The following is a 24,663-nucleotide window of genomic DNA, read 5'->3' on the forward strand; positions in this document are numbered from 1 at the left end:
AACCATTAGAAAGAATAATAGGTCATTTGCAGGGAAATAGATAAACCTTAAACAAATCATATTATATGAAGTTAGCCAAGCTCAGACAAATGGCACTAGTGTTCTTTCATATGCAGAAGCTAGATCTAAAAATACAACTAGGTATGATAATATACACAGGCATTCACACACAGTGAGACCAAAGGAGGCTAGTCTCAAGAGAACACAAAGGTGCAATGCCTATGTGCATCTGAGCATATCAAATAATATTTACCAAAAGGATCTCCAGGAAATGGAAATAAGAGAATTTTTTCTTTGTTGCTGTTTTTTTTTTCTTTTTGTCTTGTTCATTTATCTGTCTTTGGGAGGATAAAGGGGACACAGAAATGGAAGAGCAAAGGGTGAGCAAATGCAGCAGTGGTACTCACTAGACACTAGGTTGAAAATGAACTTACAACTTGTAGGTGGAGATGGGAGGGAAAAGCTGGAAAAGAGTGAGGGAAGGGGTCACATTGTCCAAAAAGAAATGTACTCATTACCTGCCTTACATAACTATCACCTCTCTGTACCTCATCTTTATTTTTTTTTGGGGGGGGGGGGATCGTGAGGCTTGAACTCAGGTCCTGAGCATTGTCCCTGGCTTCTTTTTGCTCAAGGCTAGCACTCTACCACCTGAGTCACAGTGACACTTTCAGCATTGTCTGTTTATGTGGTACTGAGGAATCGAACTCAGGGCTTCATGTATGCTAGGCAAGCACTCTACCACTAAGCTACATTCCCAGCCCTGTACCTCACCTTTATAATTACAATTTTTTTTAACTTTTTAAAAAGAGTGTAGGAAAAGGACAGAGTTTAGAAGAATAAAATGTTCATTGACAAGGTTCTGCTAGAATACAATATGGTGGTAGATAAATATCATATTTATCCAACATGTTTCTATTCTTTTTTCTCCTTCTTCTTTTGTGCCTGTTATTGGGGCTTGAATTTGAGGCCTAGTCACCAACACTTAGCTTTTTCATTTAAGTTTGGTGCTCTACCACTTGAGCCACACCCCCAACTCCACTGGATTTTAGTTGGCTGATTGGAGAGAAGAGTCTCTGATTTGTCTGCCCAAGCTGGCTTTGAACCTCGATTCTCAGATCTCAGCCTGCTGCACATTTAGAGTTACAGGTGTAAGCCACCAGCGCCCAGCTGCAACACATATTTTCTAAAATTCCTATATGGCAAAATACTTATCAAGAATATATAATACTTATACAGCATAATGCATATTTCCCATTGCATATAGACTGTAATGTATACTGTTTAACACAGATAAAGTATATAGAATATAGGTACCATGTTAATTAGAACATATAGATGTACACAGTCTACCATTTTACATATAGAATCCAGTAGGTAGGCCAACTCCAGAGAATTTCCTGATGCACAGTAAACTCTCAACACATGTCTTTTGCATGAGTAATTACCTTTTTTGTGATACTAGGGTTTGAACTCAGAAACTCACTCCTGCTAGGCAAGCACTCTAACACTTGAGCCATGCCTCCAGACTATAAAGTACCTTTTTGTACCAATTAAGTTTACTTTAGTTATTACAGTCCAGGCTAAAGAGGGCCAGTGTAGAATAAACTATCACAAGTCCCTGTGGTAGACACTATAGTATCAGAGGGATAGGTCAAAAGGATCACAGACTCGGGGAATCAAGACCAAGAACTCCTCTTCCTTATGTTGTGACTGAGCCTGCTCCTGCCGAGGGCCCAAATTGACTTTCTCTGCCAGTTTTGCCTTGCTTCTCCTTTTAAAGCTGTCCTGGCAGGCTCTGCAACCTCATTTCAACGGGGGAGTGGAGGACTGTCACTTACCAAAGATGGGTGGCTTCACGGGCCCTGTGTCTCTACCTAAGTTTTAAAAGGACCCATTCTAAGGGAAGTTATAGGTTTAATCTCTAACACACACGCACACACACACACACACAGAAATAATAGATACGAAATAATAGATATGAAAAATAAAAATAATCAGCTTATTGGGAAAGATAAATTTCAATATATTGACAAAGCTTGTGTTTTCCTGAATTGGGTGACAAAATGTCCCTTTCATAACCAGCTAATTTGCAGTGTCACCACCTGAAGAGCTTAAATTAGAAGGTGCTAGGGAAGGCCCTGGAGCCTGTTAGTAAAGGACATGGGGGGGGGGGGCATAAGACAAGGTTGCATGGTCCATGGCAAGACAGGGTAGAAAAGACCAAAGGAAGGGATTTGGGCCTTATTCTAAAAAGCAATGGGAAACACTGGAGGGCTTTAAACCACTTACTGCATGGAATCTGCTTTAGAACACTGTACTCTGGAGGCAGGTAGAGAATGGGTAGACAGAGAGGCCAAAGAAGATTCTGGAGAGCATTCTCTCTCCTGGAGAGAAATGGTGATATTGGAGGATGGAAGAGTTGACAGCCAAGTCCTAAGAAGGGAAATGCTAATTGCAAACATGGTAAGGTAGAGTCTAGAAATGATGGACAAAGGAATGCAGTTAGAGTCTTTTATATCTACATTCCACTTTCTGCTTTTCAGTTTGCTATAGTCAACCAAAGTCCAAAAATATTGTAAGGAAAATTCCAGAAATAAGCAATTCATAAGTTTTAAATCATGTACCATTCTGAGTAGCATGATGAAATCTCACACCATTGCAGTTGTTCCTTCCCAGAGCATGAATCATCCCATTATTCAGAGTGTCTCTGCTGCCTAGTATAGTTTAGATCTGAAATGTGCCTCAGTAGTTAAGGGTATAATCTTCAGTGTTGTGTTACTGGACAGTGGTGGAAACTTTAAGAGGGGGTCCTAGTGGGAGATCTTTAAGTCATTGGGGATGTGCTCTTAAAGGGATGTTAAGACACGTTAGCACACTTTTCTTTCTCTCTTGAGCTTCTTGCCATGAAGTGAAAGGCTTGAACTATCTTGTGTTTCTACCATGATAGGCTATCTCAATACAAGTAAAAACAACAGACTAATCAACTAAGGAACTCAAACCTCTACAGCCCAAAATAAACTTTTTTTCTCTTTACAAATTAATTGTTGCAGTTAGTCTCTTAGTAGTCATTATAATTGTTCCATTCTATTATTTGCTCTTGCTGTTAATCTTTTTTTAAATTGATTGTCAAAGTGATGTACAGAGAGGTTACAGTTTCATGTGTAAGGCAGTGAGTACATTTCTTATTCAACTTGTTACCTCCTCCCTCATTTTTCTCACAGCTTCTCTCCTCCCCAATTCCCTCCCCCCACCCAGGTTGGTTTACTGCATATAGTTTTGTAAGTATTGCTGTTGAATTGGTTCTCATTTTACCCTTTGTCTCTCCGTTTTGATGTTCCCCTTCCCTTCCCTACTTCCGATAATTGTATATACAATACCCAGGGTACCAAAATCAGTTACAGAACATCAGGGGTAAAACCATGGGGAAGAAAGACAAGAGAAAATGTCATAATTTCACATGGTACATTGAACATAACAATAAGAATGATAAACCACTTATTTCCATAACTTGGAGTTTATTTTTTTTTAAAGACTTATTGGGCTGGGAATATGGCCTAGTGGTAGAATGCTTGCCTAGTATGCATGAAGCCCTGGGTTCAATTCCTCAGCACCACATACACAGAAAAAGCTGGAAGTGGCGCTGTGGCTCAAGTGGCCTTGAGAAAAAAGAATCCAGGGACAGTGCTCAGACCCTGAGTCCAAGCCCTAGAACAGGCACACACACACAAAAAAAAGGACGTATTAGCATATATCAGTTGCACAGGGCAACTTGTGGCATTTACATACATACATACATATATACATACAATGTATCCTAGTCAAATTCACCTCCTACATCTCTCTCCCTCATCCCTTCTTAAAGCAGCTTCAATGGGTTTCTTGTTCAATTTTCATACTCACATGTAAATCACTTCTACTACATTCATTCTTCTTCACTATCTCCTTGGCCCTCTTTCCTCTTGCTGATACCTGCCCCATCATAGCCCATAGCCTGTACTTTCCTCCCTTCCTCCCTCCCTCCCTTCCTCCCTCCCTCCCTCCCTCCCTCCCTCATTTCCTTCCTTCCTGTCCCTTCCCCACCATCTTTACTTGTTTTTATTAGCACACATTAGTTACACAAGGGGATCTCAATGTGACATCTCCACACATGTGTATAATGTATCCCAGTTCAACTCGCCCCCACCATTATTCTCACTAAACTCTCTTCCCATTCCCAACACAACAGTATGGTAGGTGTGTACATATAGGGAAAACAGTGTATATAGAAGCAGGCACAATCTGAGGTTTGAAGCATCCACTAGGGGGTCTTAGGACATCCGGAGGCTAAGCGCTGAATTTGAGATGTCTCTGAGGCTTAAGTTCCCTAAGGTAAAACACTTAGCTTAATTACAGTGACATGGAAAAGGTTGCTTTATAAATGCTGGCTTTCATTATCAGATGGCTACAAGTCTGGAACTTAAGAGAGGTTTTAACTAGAAAAATAAATTTAGGAGAGATGCCAGCTTATAAAAGATACCTGGAAAAAATGTCTCTTTTTCCAAATATCCTGGTCTTTTGGGTCTTCATTTTCTAGACCTTATAAGTAGCGAGTTCCCTCTTTCACTGCCCCTAGACTTGCCCCTTTCATATGAAGAGCAGTTTCTCCTCATCCTAGAATTCCTGTCCCAAATTTGATATTCCAGCTCACTAAGTGAAATTTTCAGAAGAGGGCAGGGAAGAGGTTGCGAATGAGCCTGGAGGAGGTCCAAGAGTCAGGCTAGTCACAGGAAAGAGTCAGAAAAGGACATGGAGGATGCATTCCAAGACCCAGGTGAATGCCAGAAATCAGATAGGAGCTTCTTCTCCAAATACTAGTGGCTTTTTTTGTTTGTTTTGTTTGAAATAATTCATAATATTGAGTGCTGGCTTAATGATGAGAGGAAAAGGAGAATGGTGAGTGAAAGCCCTGATTGTGGAGAGTCACACAACACAGGTTGTGCAACATGGCTGACCCATGAGATGGACCACCAGGGAGGTTGCCTTTTAGTGGACTGGTAGAAAAGAGGCCAAACTTCCAAGCCTTTGAGAAAGAAGAGAGGCAGAGAATTCCATAGCAGAATGGCAGCTGAGGGGAAACAAGGAAACCCAAGTATTTGTTCCAATGAAGCGTGCTTGGGGCTAAGGGCATGAGAATACTGAAGTGCATAGATATGACAGAGAAGCCCACAGGAACGTGGGGGAACCCATCACTGAAGGACTTATAGGAGTACCCAGCACTAATGTTGCTAGTTGACATACTTTGAACAATGAACATGAAACAATAGTGATATTCTCTCTCTCTCTCTCTCTCTGAACAAATCTTTGAAATTATTTTATTCTCACATGAGACAATGTTTGTCCATTTGCCTGGCATACTGCAAAGGTAGTGGCAGTCACTTTTTTCTTTTCCCTGCTTTTTTGCTTCCCTTCTGATCTTACAGCTCAGAAAACTTTGTAGATCTGGGCATGGTGGCTCATGCCTATAACCCCAGCACTCAGAAAGGTAAATTTGAGACCAGCCTGCACTATTGAAACTCTATCTAAAAAAAAAAAAGGAGGTGGGGGAGGAGATGGGAGCTTCTGCAAAGCTGAAGTCACCGCCAGAGCTCTGAACCTCTGGTTATGAGTTGTGTTTTAATTATAGTTTCCTAGTTGAATTTTTCTCCCAAGTCTTTAAGAATAGATAGAACATTTTAAATAAATCAAATGTAACTGTGTTAAATGTCATGGTTGTGATGAATTATATTAAACTATTTCTTCACACTATTTCATTGGACTGGTATAAATTGATCATCTTTTTGCATCAAGTTTGAAAGTTTCACACACACATACATGCTGGTGCGCACATACACACAGAGAGAGAGAGACAGAGAGAGAGAGAGATTCAGGAGTGGAAAGTGGCAATAGGAAACTGGAAAGTGTTAGTAAAACCCTCCAGTACAATAAAGAAAATTATCTCTTTAAAAGATATTACAGAGTCCTGCATCGATTTTTCATGCCTGCAATCCTAGCTACCCAAGAGGCTCAGATCTGAGGATTGCCTTTTGAAGTCAACCCAAGCAGGAAAGCCCATGAGACTCTTATCTCCAATTAACCACCAAAAAGTTGGAAGTGGAGCTCTGGCTGTGAATGGTAGAGGTGAGCTTTGAGCAGAAAAACTCAGGGGCAGTGCCCAGGCCCTAAGTTCAAGCCCCAGGACAGGCACGCACATGCACACATGCACACACAGACACACACACACACACACACACACACATGTTATTGCTAACTGGCACTTATTACATCATTGAATTCTCAAGCAGGTGCTGGTGGCTTAGGCCTGTAATCCTAGCTACTCAGGAGGCTGAGACTTGAGGTTCAAAGCCAGCCCAAACAGGAAAGTCCATGAGACTCATCTCTAATTAACCAGCAGAAAAAGGGAAGTACTGCTGTGGCTCAAAGTGGTAGAGCACTCGCCTTGAGACCTCAGGGACAGTGCTCAGGCCCTGAGTTTAAGCCCCACAACCACCACCACCACCAACAAAAAATTATCAAGAGAAAGTATCTGTGGCTTTAAGACTCCTTATGGTGGATACCACCATAGTGCTTGTTTCTATGGAAACTGGAAAGAGGCCTTTAGGGGACAAAGCCTTCCACCTCTAAGGTTTTATTTCTGTGGCTCAGCTTCCCTGGGCTTTGTGCAAAGCAACCTTTGTGAGAAGAAAGATCTTTGGCAAGGCAGACAAGCAAGACACAAGAGGTGGCTCAGCAGGAGCCTAACCTGCCTTTCTTTACTCCTTTTCAAATGACGGAACCTAAAGGATCAGTAAAGAATAAAGGAAGACCCCTCTGCCTTACAGAGGATGTAGTACCATGGGGAACAATTGGCACAATTGTGAGCCTGTGGCGGCCAGCCCCAGCTCATCTCTGTGGCTCTGAATGCCCAGCCTCATCTATTCTCACTGCTCCAGCTCTGGGGAGCCCTGAACCCTCCATCCAGAGAACTGAGAGCTATTTCTACTGAGCTCCACCAAAGAGACCAAAGTTAGCACACAAAAGCACAAAATTGATTCAGGTACTCATTCCAGGAGGAAAAGTCAGAATGTCACTTGAAATAACCCATTTATGCATCTCACACCTTGACAGAGTAACTGCATCTCCCAGGAAATAAATGGTATGTCTGGAATCCAGTTGATGTGGAGAGATAGCTAAACATGATGGCCAAGTGAAAATGAGAAAGAGAAACGAAAATATTAAAATGGAAAGATCAATATTTTGGGAAAGTGCTGGTGCTAAGGCTTGAACTTGGGGCTTCAAGCTCTCAACTTGGCTTACTTGTTCATGACTGGGGTTCTACCACCTGAGACACTGCTCCTGTCCAGCATTTTGCTAGTTAAAAGAGATAGAGTCTATCAAACTTTTCTGCTCAAACTGGCTTTGATTCTGGATCAGGCCTCTGCTTCCTGAGTATCTGGGATTATAGGTGTGAGCCACCAGTGCCCAGCATGTTTTTCATTTGGTTTAAGAGGTTAGAAAAGGGGGCTTGGAATATGGCCTAGTGGCAAGAGTGCTTGCCTCCTATACATGAAGCTCTGGGTTCGATTCCCCAGCACCACATATATGGAAAATGGCCAGGAGGGGCGCTGTGGCTCAGGTGGCAGAGTGCTAGCCTTGAGCGGGAAGAAGCCAGGAAAGGTGCTCAGGCCCTGAGTCCAAGGCCCAGGACTGGCCAAAAAAAAAAGAGGTTAGAAAAGGTAAACCTACAGCACATTACTTTTCAGAAGCTAAGGAGGGTTGAGCCTGGTCAATACTTGAATGGGAGAAAAGGTGAAAGAGGGAATTCTGGAAGAAATTGGATGTGTTGGACATTAACTTCTATGTGTGAAACAGGGACATACATGACAGCCATGGAAAGACAGTAGCACTATAGTATACCTTTGGCCATATATGGAGGTACAGACATTTGCCTCAGGCTAAATAGGGAGAAATGGGGCAGATGGTATGTATAGTTAAAACAGTCTCATGTCACAGATACAGCCTGGTTGATCAGTTGCTCAGGCTTTGTCTCGGAGGGCTTGCCTTTGTGTGGTCTGTAGTTTTTTATTGTGTTCATTAAAATAGTAAGAAAGCGGGCTAGGGATATGGCCTAGTGGCAAGAGAGCTTGCCTTGTATACATGAAGCCCTGGGTTCAATTCCCCAGCACCACATATATAGAAAACGGCCAGAAGTGGCGCTGTGGCTCAAGTGGCAGAGTGCTAGCCTTGAGCAAAAGGAAGCCAGGGACAGTGCTCGGGCCCTGAGTTCAAGGCCCAGGACGGCCAAAAAAAACACAAAAAAATGGTAAGAAAGCATTGCCTTGTTCTTCCTGGAGTCATGGTGATTTGTAAAGTGACTACAAGAGAGAATAGCTCAGGTCTAAGGACAGGTGCTGGGTGCCCAGATTTTATCCTGCTTTTAGTTAATTTACAGGTCCAGCAAAACCATCTTTTTGGTTGCCTCTTTCAGTGTCTATGTTCCCAAGTTTCTGACTTCATTACACTTTTTTTTTAGTGTAGTGTTAGCTCAATGGTAAGATGGAATGAATAACCAATTTGTTCTTTCATGGATAAATATGAGCCATATTCTACTGGAAAAGGACTGAAGAAAAATATGGTGATAATGAGGTAGATGATGGGGTTTTTAAATTACAGAACAACTTCACATTGTGGATTATAATAGAAGATAGGTTTGGGGGCTGAATTAGAAGTAAGAAGAGATCCAGAAAGACATATTCCTATCAGACTAAGTCTAAAGACAATTCTGAAAACCCAGGGCAGATTTGGAAAGGAGGGGTCTGGTTGTTTTATTTAGTCTAGCTTTTGGAGACAAGGTCTCATTCACTATGTAGTCCAAGTTGGCATCAGGCTTCCTATGTAGCCCAGACTGTTCTTGAATTCATGAGTGATCCTCCTGCTTCTTCCTCTTATAAAGGCTCTAAGCCTATTCATAGGATTGACTTAATCCTCATGACCCAATCACTTCTCATAGGACCTTACCTTTCCAAACTCTCACTCTGGGTATGCAGATTCAATAGATGAATTGGGGGAAAACACACACATTCAGATTACCAGTCCACTAGGTGACTTGAGATTAGTGTGAAAACCAGAAGACTACTGCAAACAATCTAATCTGATTAAAAGAACTGAAAGTTGAGTGTTGGTAGCTCATGCCTGTAATCCTAGCTACTCAGGAGGCTGAGATCTGAGGATTGTGGTTCAAAGCCAGCCAAGGCAGGAAAGGCTGTCAGACTCTTATCTTCAATTAGCCACCTGAAAACTGGAAGTGGAGCTGTGGCTCAAAGTGGTAGAGCAGTAACCTTGAGCAGAAAAGCTCAGGGACAGTGCCCAGACCCTGAGTTCAAACCCCCTAAAAGAAATAAAAGAATATATATAGAATATATATATATATAATTTTATAAGTCAGGTAATAAGTACAGTAAGTACAGTTTTTGGACAATGTTACCCTTTCCTTTGTTTTCCCCCCAGTTTCCCCCTCTTGTCTCTGCCTACAAAAACTCTGATGTCCAATTAGCTAGCCAAAAGCTGGACATGAATGTATGACTCAAGCCTTGAGTGAAAAAAAACCAAGCAAGAACAGGAGGTCCTGAGTCTAAGCCTCAGACTGGCAAAAAAAAAAAAAAAGGTAGAAAAGAACAGATTTGAGCTAATGCTTTTGGCAGAAGATTGTAGGCTTACAATTCATAGAGCCCAGAGTGCAGGCTTGCGTGTCTAAGGCAAAGCTTGAGAAGTGAAACACAATGTTCTCTTCACCTCTGACCATGGCCTGAGCTCAGAGGCAAACTGTTTCCTGGAACTCTTGAAGGCTCTCAGAAATTTTCATGTAGCACAAAGTAGGCTAGAGAATTGAGATTCTTTTTGTGAACAAAAAGAAAGCACTTTCAGGACACGTATTCTATTGCTTCTTGGGCTGGGCTAGATTGTTAATTGTACTTATGAATAAAGCCAGACCACACACAGCAAAGCTCAGGGAAGTAGAGGGTAACTCAGTCATTCTATCGATGCCATTTTAGTTGTTGCTTTTGTGATTGATGCTTTGGTCAGGTAAGATGCAGACATAAAAGAAATGAGTGATACACTTAGAAGTCCAGCCACCTGTCTATCCTAGCGCTAGAATATCAGCTTGGAAATGTGGCTGTTTGTTGTTGGCCTTCAGTCACCACAAGAGTGACTTAAAGGAAGTACAGACATAGGGGAAAATGAGCAGGACAAGCAATTGGTCCTTTCTTGTAAATACCCAGTAAAAACATGGCCTTCCAGGAGAGCAAGAGTTCAGCAGCCAATGTAAAAGCAGCTCAGGTGGCCCGAGGGGTGTTTTGCGAGTGAACATTGTCCAAAGTCATAGAGTAAGTCAGTATGACTGCCTGAGTTGGGAATCATCAAAACCAAAGGTGAGAATGGCTTTTTTCTCCATCCCTGCAAGGCCACATTCAAATAATGACGGTGTGTGTTTCATGGTGTTGGGAAGCAGATAGCACTGATCTGTTCGTCGTATGTGTGTGGGTGCACACACACGCATATGCACGTGCACATCCGTCCTGGGACTTAAACTCAGGGCCTACGCGCTGTCCCTAAGCACTTTTGTTTAAGGCTAGCACTCTACTACTTTGAGCCACAGCATCACTTTTGGTTTTCTGGTGGTGAATTGGAGATAAGAGTCTCATGGACTTTCCTGCCCAGGCTGGCTTTAAACCTTGATCCTCAGATATCAGCCTCCTGAATAATTATGATTCCAGGTGTGAGCAGCTGTCACCCAACTCTGCTCCTTTAATCTTGAAAAACCTTTTGTTCTACTGTTTCTCCTTGATTGACTAAGAAAGTTGGTTGTGTTGAGTTTTGTTTTTTTTCCCCTTTGACATTACAGGGCTACCTTTACATGTCATTGACGATGCCCTTAAAAGTCCTGTCACCTTCAGTGCAAGACCAAAAAAAAAAGCTGAGATGGAGCTCTGGAAGTATGGAGGTCCCTGGCCCTTTCTCTGTGTTTCACAGATGCTCTAGTTTTTGCAGATGAAGTTACACAGTATACCTGGGGGTGACCCTGGAAACCTTCTGGCACTAGGAGGGTCCCTACCTGAAGGGCATTTTGTCTGGTAAACAGAGAGCAGAGGTGGGCATTGGTGCCCATGGCCAGCTCCCCAGGCTGGGAATGAAACATTCAGAGGGAGGCAGCTCCTGTGACTGGCTGATAATCGGTACCATCCCTTCTGTGTCCTGGGCCCTGAGTACTAGGCTCTTTGCATGTGGATTAGCTCACCTAGTCCTCACAGCAATGCTAGAAGTCAGTAGCATTCACAGATCCATTTTCATAATAAGAACCCTGAGACCTGGGGAGCTTAAGTGACTCATCAAATGCCAATTTCAAATCCCAAAGTCATAATATTTCAAGTTCAACTAGCTCATTATTATTTGTACAAAGCAATAGGCTTCATCATGACAGTTTAGACACATGTAATGTGCTTTGATCATAATCATCTCCTTTCTTATCTCCTTCCCCATTCCTGCTTGTCTCTTTCTTCTTCTTACATAGGCCCCCTTCTATTTTCATATATTTTTTAATTCTACATTCTAACTATGAGGAGAAACATGATATTCATCTTTCTGAACCTGGTTTATCCAGTCCCATCCATGTTCCTGCAAATGGAATAATTTCATTCTCTTTATGCCTGAATAAATCTCCATCAAGTATATGTGCCAGGTTTTATTTATCCTTTCATCCATTCATAGACACCTAAGTTGATCACATACATACCTTGGGAATGCTGATATAGATTCCTTCAGGTATTTGCTCCAGGATACATATAGCAGACTCTGATGATAAACCTATTTTCAGTTACTTGAGGCACCTCCATACTGATTTCCATGGTGGCTGCACTGTTACATTCCCACCAACATTGAATAACAGTTCCTTCCCCTCTACCCATTTTTGTCAACATTTTTTGTTGTTTTCTTGATGACTGTCATTCTGAGTGGAGTGAGATGAAATTTCAATAGTGTTTTGATTTTTATTTATCTGATCCCAGCCAAGATTTCAATCCAGGCCTACAGGACACCAAAGTTCAAACTTGTGATCATAATGCCATTGTCCCATCTTCAAGCTGTTCTCCTGGGACTACCTGAACAATCTAAGAAGCTGCTATATCACAATGAGAAGCCCTCAAAGGACAGCCCCATTGTGAATATGTATATGCTTCCTATCAGCCATGGAGGGATGGGGGAGCTATTAGGAGCTCTAGAGGAAATTTCCTAGTCCCAAATAGTATTTATGCTGTGAGTAATCCTACTCAGAATTGAGAAAAATAGTACAGTTGCTGGAGATCGTGTGAAAAATACTCCCTCCATAATTTAGAACTCTCATATGACCAAATCTAGGAAGAGTCATGAATATAAGAATGACAATTCGATTTTGTCTATTATCTATGTTCCTTGGGCTCTTATCCTGGCAACACTGGGGAGAAATGAGCAAATAACAATTACGTGTGGGCTGGAAGAATATCTGAACTAGCTGCATTGCTGATCTTACCTCCCAATGCATTCATTCCTAAGGTTGAATTAACTTGTGCGCATTGCAAGTTCTCAGCTACGAGCAAGCAATTCATGGAATGCATTTCAAGGAGCTGCTGCTTTCATGCAGGTCAGAGAGTAGAGGTTTCAATTTTATCAAAACATCTAAAACGTTGGGTTCAGAGGCTCATGCCTGTAATTTCAGCTACTCAGGAGGTGAAGATAGGAGGATCATGGGCTGAAGCCAGCAGAGCAAGAAAAGCATGAGACTTTACATGAAAAAATAATCAAAAGAAAGAAGGGCTGGGGGTGTGGCTCAAGTAATAGAACACCTGTTTAGCAAGTACAAGACCCTGACTTCAACCTCCAGTGAAACATACACACACACACACACACACACACACACACACACACACACACACTTCAAACAGGAATAGGACTTCAATTTTTTTAAGAAAAAAAAAGAACCCCTTACTCAGTAAGTCCCATGTTAAGAAGAACAGTGTGCCTCTTGTGCTTCTGGTCTCCGAGGCAGGCAGGCAGATGTAGTAGGAGGAAAAGAATGTGGCAATTAGAGGAAAAGAATTTATTAGAGAAATTTTTAAAAGGAAGGACAAGTTAAAGCTAAACTTTCTGGATGTAGGTTAGTATTTCTGCATAAAGATCCAGATGGGTTTCGTTTGCTGGAGATGCTGAGAAGCCTCTTGGGCTTCAAGAAAGCACATTTGCTCAGGAAAAACTCAAGAAAGAGAGGACCCCGCGGTGGGAAAGAGAGAAGGGTCTCAGCACTCCAGCACTGGTCTCTCATTTTTATAGCATGGAAAGTGTAATATGGAGGTCAGATCTGGCCAGTGCCATCATTGGCCACATGGCAAGTTGTCATCTTGTCTTGATGGGTGTGCCTGGATTCCTACAGGAAGGGAAGTCCCATCCCCAGGTAATGGGTGTTCCTGAATCCCAAGAAACAGGGGTGGGCACATGACTATAGATTACTGAACCTGTCAGTCAAGTGCTTGAGACTGGGAGTTTCTTGTGACCCAGCCCCCTGACCTGACCCTATTTAGGGTCAGGCCAACTCAGGAGCCATTACACCATGCCAAGTGTCTCCATGTTCATGTCCTGTGCCCTGTCTCCTGGCTCATCTCTTATCCCCATGGCATCCCAATTCAGCTCTCCATTGGAGCTGAATTGATTTGTTGGTATCATTTTTGCTCTATCTTTCCTCTCTGTCCTGTTTTCTGATAGTGTTACGGCTGCAGGAATTACTTAGAAATCTTTTGGAAGTAAGTCTCTGTGTCTCTGTCTTGTTTTGTATTATATGTTTTTCTGAAACCTGGGACCCGTCCATCTGGAACTTCCCCAATAAATTCACCTTTTTACTTGAGACAGTCTCTGACTGGTGGACTCTTGGAGGAACAGGGAATCCCCTCCCTCAAACCCCATAACAGAAAGAAGAGCAACTATAGTGGTTTGGGTGTTTTTTTTTTTTTTGGCCAGTCCTGGGCCTTGGACTCAGGGCCTGAGCACTGTCCCTGGCTTCTTCCCGCTCAAGGCTAGCACTCTGCCACTTGAGCCACAGCGCCGCTTCTGGCCGTTTTCTGTATATGTGGTGCTGGGGAATCGAACCTAGGGCCTTGTGTATCCGAGGCAGGCACTCTTGCCACTAGGCTATATCCCCAGCCCTGTGTGTTTTGTTTTTTTTAAGACTTTTAATAGTCATATGTTGGATGACATTCTGATGGATCTGCTTGCCGCAAAATATCTATATCCTAGATAAAGCATATTAGTGTTACTATGGCACCTATGCTAGTAGGAGTTCTCTAGGAACTAGAACCAATGGAATATTGGTTATAAAAGGGAAATTATTAGATTGGCTTACTCAGTTGGCAGCTAGACAGTCCCATAATGGCCTTCTGCAGGCTGAAGAGCCAGAGAAATCAGTAACTGCTCAGTCTACGATGCTGGAAGCCTCACAAAGAGAGGGACCAATGATGCAGCCCGAGTTTCAAGCTGAAAGCCCAGGGGCTCCCTGCAGAGTCGTGGTGTGCGGCTGATCTGGTATCCCTGGGTAATGGCAGTAGCAGTAGACTCGCTCTGGAAGAGTGTTGCTCAACACACTGAGTTTCCTATTCCTCCCACTTTTGTTCCATCTGGGTCCTGAGCCAATTGGACAGTGCCAACCACGTTCTTCAGGGAAGTTGTTTCCCCTCAGTTGATGTCTCACATGCTAAATGTCTGTAGAAACACCCCTACAGGCCCTAATCTCCTAGGTGTCTCTCAACCCAACCAAGTTGACTGTGGAAACTGGCTCTCATAGGAGTGGGAATGAGAGCTAGGTGCAGTGAGCAGGCCAGAAGGAACAATACAACCCGAGGACCAAAACCATGGTAGCAAGAGCATGATTTAGTTGTTAACTCTTGGGCTAGCAGCAAGGAAGAGGGGACCAGCCTAGGACATCCCCCACCCCCGCATTTGGTCAAAAGTGCTGGAAGAGCACCACACAGTTCCCAGCTGGCAGCAGCCCCTGGATCTTGCAGAATCATCCCTGAAAAGCGTCTCCCGTCTAAGTCTAGAAGATTCCCACTGATAATCTAATAATTAGAAACATACTCAGAGCACAGCAGGTTCACCAGGAGTGAGATTTATCAGGCTCAATTCAAAGAAAAGGTAGGGAAGCAGGGAGGCAAGGGGGGGGGGGGGGAAGGAGGAAACTAGGTTATATATTCTATTGCAAACCTCATACTTTTCAATTAAGAAAACACCTTGTAGTTCTCTCCATGTGGGTACATAATGAACTTGTGGCTCGGGTCCCTGCCCTAGGATGACACTGCAGTGTGGGGTGTTGTGATCCTGTTTGCCAGGCCACAGGCTGTAGCCATTAGCTGCACATTTTAGTAGCTGGCACTGAATTGTGAGTGAACTCTTGTCTGTGGAATCTTGAGATTCTCCCAGTGACAGCCAGGCCCCTTTAAGCTACAAGACAGCCAGACTCTTGGGTTATCCTAGCCAGCAGTTTATGGAAAACACTCCGATTACATACTGGGAAAGAGCTGGAAGAGGACAGGAGGCTCAGCAGCTCTCCCAGACCACCAGCCCCAAGGCCAACGCTCACCCTCACCAGTGATCCCTGGGCTTCTTCTGGGCCCCAAGCATCCACATAGGAGAGGGGCAGAGTCTCCAGCACAAGGCCCCCTGTGCAGGGCCCACCCTCATCCCACTAGCTGTGAGGAGATGGTCAGTTCTACCGGCAGAGCATGTGTGCATGAAGACCAGTCCACTCCAAGGTGCATGAGGTACTCTGGGCAGAAATGGACCCCTTGGCAGGGAGTACTTCCTGTGGAGGAATCTCCCAGCAGCTGGGAGGAGCTGAGGCAGCCAGATTCCTGCAGAGCAAGTGAGGCCAGAGCCTGGGGGCCCTCTTAAAGTGACCTTGTTGTTAGACCAACGCAGACTCAAGTCTGGAGGAAAAACAATCACAGGGAACCACTTATGAGTGACTTCACACAGAATTTCAACCATCTGAGGTTTCTGAAGCCTAGACCTTATTAGCAGCAGAATTAGTAGAATTTTACAGGTAAGAAAACAGACTTAGGGACGTCACGAGAATTGCCCAGTGTCAGAGTCAACAAATGATAGAGCTGAGACCCAAAGCATGGCTTAGGACTGATTCCACCTTGCACCTCCTTTTGAGTCCTCCAGCCTGATGCCCTTGCTGGCTCTTCTTCCTTTGTCCAGCTGCTCAATGGAAGGAAGGCCCATGGTGTGGCTTTCTGCTAACTGAGCAGGTGTGGGGGATGGGTATACTCCCATTGGGATCCAGGCTCTTGGTGCTGTGCTCCAATGAACAAAGACTGCAGCAAGTCATTCAAATGCTGAGTAGAAAAAGCTACTGGAATAAGGATGCCTCTGCAGGACTCCCACATTAGATTGTTTACCCAGTAGGATGGTGTTTAGATCATCTTTGGTCCCATGTAATTTGTTTTGATGACAGATTAGCCAATTAAACCTAGAATGGCAGGACTTAAGAGTTACTGATTTTATTACTTCATATTCCTTTGAGAAGTGCACTTCACCAACTTTCCAAAACTGTTCAACAGTGGGAGCAGAATTTGTGTGCTCTACAAAGGACTCAATTGCTGGATGTATATTAATATATTAAAGGCCTAGAGAAAAGATGCTGTTCAGAAACTAGGGCAGTTCTGTTCTCTAGAGATGGTTTTTCTCTGCACATCTGTCTATTGGTATCTTCTGAAGGAGTGTCTCTGCAACAGAATTTCAGGGAAGCCCTGGAATAGGGTAGAGAGGCCCTGGAGGCTTCTGGAATCTTCCCTATGATGTTGAGAGGCAAGCACAGACCTGCACTGAGTGTAGCATCTTTGGTTAACTCCTGGTGCTCTCTCAGGATTCAGCTCAGGGCGAGACGCTAGTGGCTCACTCCTGTTATCCTAACTACTCGGGAGGCTGATCTCTGAGAAACATGGCAGAAAGCCAACCTGGGCAGGAAAGTCTGAGAGTCTTAGCTCTAATTAACCACCAAAAAGCCAGAAGTGGAGCTATGATTTAAGTGGTAGGGTGCCAGTCTGGAGCAAAAATCCTAAGGGACAGCAGCCAGGCCCTGAGTTCAAGCCCTAGGACCAGCACACATACATACAAAAGTTCATCTCAGGGGCTGGGGGTATAGCCTAGTGGCAAGAGTGCCTGCCTCGGATACACGAGGCCCTAGGTTCGATTCCCCAGCACCACATATACAGAAAACGGCCAGAAGCGGCGCTGTGGCTCAAGTGGCGGAGTGCTAGCCTTGAGCGGGAAGAAGCCAGGGACAGTGCTCAGGCCCTGAGTCCAAGGCCCAGGACTGGCAAAAAAAAAAAAGTTCATCTCAGGTTCAGTCCTTCCTGATGCTATTGTACATGTATATATGCACATGCACATATGCCTGCATGCACACATACAAACACAACACATGGCCTCTTCTCTTCCAGTCCAGCCCTCTTTGTATTTTCTGTTGCTTGATAGAAAATTCAGCCCACATGACTGGATGGAGGAAGAACTCAGCTCAGACATAGAAGGTATGCTACTAGACTCTTTACCTTGCCTGGGACCCACTGGATAACCCAGGCTGGCCTGCAACCCACTATCTTCCTGCCTCAGCCTCCAGAGTGCTGGGATAATAGGCATGTGCCACCACGCCTGGCTGGATTGCTATGTTCTTACACAACTGATCTCATGCAATAGATGTGCTTACAGCAGCCTCACTGCACAACCACCATTGTGTGCTACAGCAGGACATTGTAGTGGCAAGGATGCTGCTAGGTTGATAGGAATTGTCCAGCCCCATCATAATCATATGGGATCACTGTTGTATGTTCAGTCCATCATTGACCAAAATGTCCCTGTGTGTGACATGACTGTCCGTCCCTGTCTCCTAGCAGCTCATGAATCCACTCAAAGTGTCCAGAATCTCATATCCAGCCCCCAGCACCTTACCCGACTTTATTTGAAACATTCTAAGTGGGCACACAAAATGTTCAAAGCAAGAAAGAGCTCATACTCTCACAATAAAAAGGCATTTAACCATGCCAGGTAAAACAATATAAGCACCAAATGCAGTATCTCTGTATTAAGCACAGGACAACATCCAAACAGCCATCCCAGGCCTCTCTGCCACCTCTGAGCTGACCCTTTACTCTCCAGCTCCTAGCTCAACAATTCCATGCTTTCTTTGCTGGTGCTGACCTTCTGCCCAATGCCTTTCTCCCATTAACCTGGTTCATGGTGGTTCTTTGAGTCTCAGCTCAGCGGCTACCTCCTCCAGGAGGCTTTCTTTGCTCTCTCTGCTGGCAGTGGAACGCTCTCATGATGCTGTGACAGACAGGCTATTCATATGCCGCAGCTGGAAACTTCCATCCCAGAATTTTAATAAAGGGTTTGGCATGTTTTAGACAGTGCAGTGTTGTTTTGTTGTATTTTGTTTGGAGGTTGTTGTTTTTCTTTACATGATATTACCACGTGCCCAAACTGGCCTCAAACTTGTGATTCTCTTGACTTAGCCACCCAAGTGCAGGGCTTACTGGTGTGGAACACCTGACTCTCCAATACAATGTTTTTAAAAACGAGTCTGTCTCTGGCTCCTCAGTCTCCCTAAACCATCTTCCTTCAAGATGTCTGTTCTCTATTTTCATATTTTTTTTTCAAATTTTTATTATCAAACTGATGTACAGGTTACAGTTTCATATGTTAGGCATTGGATACATTTCTTGTACTGTTTGTTACCTTGTCCCTCATTCCCCTCTCCCCCCTCCCCCTTTCCCTTTCCCCCCCTGAGGTGTTCAGTTCATTTACACCAAACAGTTTTGCAAGTATTGCTTTTGTAGTTGTTTGTCTTTTTTTACCCTGTGTCTCTCGATTTTGGTATTCCCTTTCAATTTCCTAGTTCTAATACCAGTATAGATGGTTTCCAATATACTCAGATAAGATTACAGAGATAGTGTAGATACAACCACAGGAAGGTGATACAAGAACATCATCAATAGTAGAAGCTACGGATACATATTTTCATATTTTTAAATTGTTCCTTTCTTCCATTTTTATTCTGTCCCTCTCCTACCTCTAGCTGCCTTCTAACGGGAAAACTTTCTATGAATCATCTTCCCCAAGTATAAATGACTAATATAACATATTTCCACTTACTATTCCTACCATCATGCAGATCTCTCTCTGTTTCTCTGTCTCTGTCTCTCTCTGTCTCTCTCTCTTTATCTCCCCCCTCTCTCTTTACCAGTCCTGGGGCTTGAACTTAGGGCCTGAGTGCTGTCCCTGAGTCTCTTTGTGATCCAGGCCAGCTTTCTACCATTTGGGCCACAATCCCACTTCTGAGTAGTTTATTGGCGATAAGAGTGTCACAGGGACTTTTCTGCCCAGGCTAGCTTTGAACTGCAATCCTCAGATCTCAGCCTCCTGAGTAGCTAGGATTACAGGCATGAGCCACCAGTGCAGACTTTTTAAATAACTCAGTCCTAGAGCTAAAGTCATAAAGCTGTAATGGTGGGTTGCAGGTATAGGCTGGGTACATGAGGGCTGGTGTCTCCTCTGTTCATCCTGCTTCTCTCCTCCTGGGGGACAAAGTAATAAAAGTCCAAGTTGCAGGACAGGCTGTGGAGAGGGATATGTTAAGGAGGAGGACAGGCGGTGAACAGAGTGATAAAAGTCTGAATCGCAGTACAGGCTGTGGAGATGTTGAGCTCTAGACTCAGACTGTCTAGATTGAAATCCCAGATTCACTATTGTGTGACCTTGGCTTGATCACTTAATTCTTGTCCTAGTGACAAAAATGTTTATCTCAGGGACAGTCAGATGAAGCGAGGTAACAAAGCACGTAGCATCCAAATATGAGATAGTACATCAGCCATTGTTATGTCACCAGTCAGCCTCCAGTTTAATGGCCTTAGACAATGATGATAATGTATCATTGCTTTGTGGAGCTGGAGGTTCTCTCCTGTGCTGTTGCAATCACAATGACTGGAGCTAGAATCACTTGAAGGTTTGTGTGTCTGGCACCTGGGGTGAAGCACATTACTTGATTAGTTATCATCTGATGGCAGATGGCTAGAATAGCAGGGCTCCTGAATGTCTTCTCTGCCATTTTGCTATCAGGACTTTCCAACATGGTGGGCTTTGGGTAGCCAGATTCCTTACATGCAGGCTGGGGCTCCAAAGAAAGCGGAGGTGAGGAGAGAAGTGGCAGGCTTTTGTGACAGGCTTAGGGCACTGCTTCCTCTACACTTGCCTGGCAAGGCAGTCACAAAAGCTGATCCAGGCTCATGGGGAGGAGACAGAGGCTCCATCTTTCTATGGGGTTGTGGCAAGGTCCCAAAAGAACATGGGAAGGGAAAAAGTTGTTCAGGTCATTTTTGGAAAATACAGTCTGAGACAGTGTTTTTATAATTACTAAGTCACATATCCTGTAACTTGCATGTATTATCTCAAGCCATCTTAAAGCACTAGATTGGGCGACTGAATTGCAAGCTTAGGAGAGTATTTCAGAACATGAAATGTACATGGGGGAACCTGGGAAAGTCACAGAAATTAAATTCCTTTCCCACAGAAAAGAAACTAGGGATGGTTATTATCATATGTATGAGAATTGTACCCAACCCATAATGCAAATTATATTCAATTATTCAAAGCAAAGTTTAGCAAATTTTTTTCAACTGACTACTTAGGAAATTAAACAAATTTATCTCCTCAAGTGAAAAATTCTTTGCTGTCTTTCTTCCTAATAGCAGCATCTGTGACACTTGGGCTGCCTTCCTTTGTCCTATTGCGCCATGTTGGAGTGCACTCACCTGACTTCCAGATATTCAGCACAATTATGCAAAGCCTCAGGTTCCACACCCCCTCAATCACCCCAAGACACCTTCCATTCCAACACCCTAGACCCTCAAGGATTGCAATAAATAGTCATAGATTTTGGTAAGAAAAATTAATCTCATGGGAGGGCAAAACTGGGAAGGAGCAGGGGGAAAAATGACATGGTTCAAAAAGAAATGTACTCTTTACCTGACTTATGTCACCCTTTGTACATTAAATTAGGAGCTGGGAATGTGACTCGGTGGTAGAGTGCTTGCCTACCATGCATGAAGCCCTAGGTTCGTTTCCTCAATGCCACATAAACAGAAAAAGCCAGAAGTGGTGCTGTGGTTCAAGTGGTAGAGTGCTAGCCTTGAGCAAAAGGAAGCCAGGGACAGTGCTCAGGCCCTGAGTTCAAGCCCCAGAACTGGCAAAAAAATTAAATTAAATTAAATTCAAAAAATGAGTCCCCTAATTAGCCAGTTAAAGTTTTAAGCGTATTGTGGAATGTCAGAAATGGAGGCAATCTCAGGCACAGTGGCTAAGCAGTGGTTCCATGTATGTAGACATAGCCATTAACTCTGACACACAAGTGTGTAAATATTCTTTCTTCCTCAGACCCCCTCCTATCAGGGGCTTTGCATAATTGTGTTGTATATCTGGGAGGCACAGCCCTGAAAAGAGATATCCTACATCCAAGGACAACCTGGATGTTTCTTTTTTTTCTATTGTCAACTCTATTCCATGATCAGTCTTAAATGGGATGTATGTCAGCTGGAGGCCAACAGTTAGGAAAGCAGAAACTTCGTGAGCTGTCTTAACAAAAACTTTGAATACTTTTATGCACTAGGTGAAAGATAACATTTCACTTCCAAGTACAAAAGGGCCCTCATTGTGAATATTGGGCTTATGTGGGCTAAGGACGATGCTATTCCAGTCTCTTCTATTAGTCCCTTGGGAGAACTTGTTGGCCATTTTTTGAGGTCCTAATGAAACTGTCAAGCATTATGTAGCAGCTTGCTTCTACAAACATGACCACATGACACCAGCTGGCCAATCACAGCTTCCCATGTGTAGGCTGAGATTGGGGATAGTTCAGGGGTGGAATGTGATTTGATTTATCTCTGGTTGGTAGCTATGTGGCTTCTGCTGAAACAAGCCCACTCTATTGTGGATTCTGAGTTGGGAAGAAGGGAGCCTGGGAGACCCAGAGGGTCAGGAGACATCTTAATCTCCCTCTGTATGAGGAAAGTTTGTTGAAGGAAGTGCAGCTCAGCTAGCTGAGGCATACAAAGATAATTCTACAGCCACTTCTAAAACCAAACGCACTCCCGAGCTTTCCAGTTATATTGAACCAGTGCATTGCCTTTCAGCTTAAGCTAGTTTGAGTTGGATTTCTATTACTCGTAGCCAAAGAAGTCCTGACCGGTGTCCACAGCATCCCTTGCTATCTTGGGTTGGTTTAAAGCACCTCTGTGGACACCCAATCCCAAAGATGCTTAAGTGTCTTCATATAACAGTATGCATTCATTTGAACATAACCAATATATTTCCTCTCGTGCGTTTTAAATCTTATCTAGACTACTTATAACACCCCATATGATGCAAATGCTATATAAATAGTTGTACTGTGTACAGGGAAGCCTGTACATGTTCATTACAAATATAAATTTTCTTCCAAAATGTTTTTTACTCATGGTTGGTTGAATATGTAGATGTGGGATTCAAGGATATAGACAGCTGACTATAAATTCGAGCACTAGAATTTATGGTACATAATATGCACATTTTTTCTAAGCTGTTTTAACAATATTTTAAGATTTAATGCATTGGTATCTACTCCAAAGCACCTACAAACCTATGTGGCACTGGTATTTTATTGTAATCTCATCTAACCATCTCAATTCACAAACACCATGGCAAAGCAAAATTTAAGAAACTGTCTCATTTCCTTCTTGGAGGGCAAATAGCATTTCTTAAGTGGAGAGCTGCATTTTCACTGCTAAATTAGAATCCAGTCTAAATAAAGTTAATGAAAGAGAACAATGGATTCTCACATCCCTTATCTGATAACTATTCAACACATGTCTCTGTGTGAATATTCATTTGTCTACTATAGGAAGTGGGGGCAGCTGGGGGCAGTGTTGCAGGCCTGTAGTCCCAGCTACTTGGGAGGGAGGATCACTTAAGCCTATGTGTTCAAGACCAGTGTGTGCAATATAGAAAAAAAGCCAAAGAAATGAGAAACAAGAGAACAGTGAGAAGGAAAGAGAAAACAGGGAGGGGAGGGGAGGAGAAGGGAGAATAGAAGAAAGAGGGGGGAGAGGGAGGGAGGGGAGAAGAGAAGGGAAGGAGGGTGGCCTCTGCTGCTTTTATTCCTTATAAAAGAGATTCCAAAAAATAAAATAAAGGAGATCCCAAGGTTAACATTAAGCCAGCTATTCATCTAACTGTAGCTTCTTTGTTGAGAGAGTAAGATTCAGGGTGGTACAGTCAGAAAAATATCTCAATCCATTTTGACTAGCTCCTCTTTAGGCAATTTCTGTACAATTGGCTTTTCCTGCCCCTGGATGAGTTTTAACAGAGGTCTCATAACTTTTCTAGTCACTCTACTTGTTAAATAATAGTCTCTTTTTTTTTTTTTTTTTGAGTATTGAAAAATTCAGGTCTGCCAGGCATGGATGGCTCCTGCCTGAAATCCTAGCTACTTATGAGGCTGAGATCTGAGGATCACAGTTCAAAGCCAGTCTAGGAAGAAAAGTCAATTCTGCTGACTATCAAAGCTACCTTACCCTTAACTTAAAATTCAGGCCAAGAAACTAAGCACTAAGAAGAAGGAGGAACGGACCTCCAGTCCGCTCCAGGGTAGTTCTAGCTCTCGATATCTAGTGTGGGAAGGGGCAGGGAAGTAAAGGGCAGGAAGCCCCTTAAGGTACTTGGTCAGTACAGTCCTCTGGGTGAGGCATGCCTGATCACTGGCTTTCTTCCACGAGGAACATTCACATGTTCCCAGGGGACCTGATTCAGTTCCCTGGGCCCAGTGATGTTCCTCAAGTGGCCCACCGAGGACTCCCCCCTGCTCCTGGCTTCTATGTTTGGACCTGGACTCATTCCTGGTCACCTACCTCACAGATGGTCCTTTGGGGCATAGCTCCTTTCAAGTAGATGGGCACTGGCTCTCTTCTGTGGGATTATCATCCAGCCATAGGAAACCTGGTCCTAAATTCTGTGGATTTGAATGTTTGTTGTAGGTCCTTATCCTGACACAAGCTACTCCACACTCCATCTGTGCCCTTTCTCAGTTGCCTTGGCTGCTATAGGAAAGTACCACAAACAAGTGTTTAGTACAAGGAGGTACCATGAGTGGATACAGAATTTTATTCTTCCACAGCTCCATTAGAATCCATTAGAATCCCTGCTGTTCCTTGGTAGATGTCTCTCTAGTCTCTGCCACCATTGTCACCCAGCTGTCTTCACATCTCCAACTCTTCCTTCTCCAGTCACTTTGGCCTCTGTCTTAAAAGCTCTGGGGACAGGTGATGGGGGCAGTTTCCAATGTTAGTTCAAACACTGAAGTGGTTCAGGGGACAGTGGTGACTTCATAGACTCAAAGTATTTAGGATCTTGAGGGCCCTCAGGACAACTGTGGGGAGAGTCACCCTGGCTGGCTTCTATCCCAGTAGAACACACAGGCACACACACACACACACACACACACACAATAATGTTCCCCACATACACACATGCTCTCACACA

The sequence above is a fragment of the Perognathus longimembris genome, chromosome 12, assembly GCF_023159225.1.
Source record: "Perognathus longimembris pacificus isolate PPM17 chromosome 12, ASM2315922v1, whole genome shotgun sequence".
Lineage (NCBI taxonomy): Eukaryota > Metazoa > Chordata > Mammalia > Rodentia > Heteromyidae > Perognathus > Perognathus longimembris.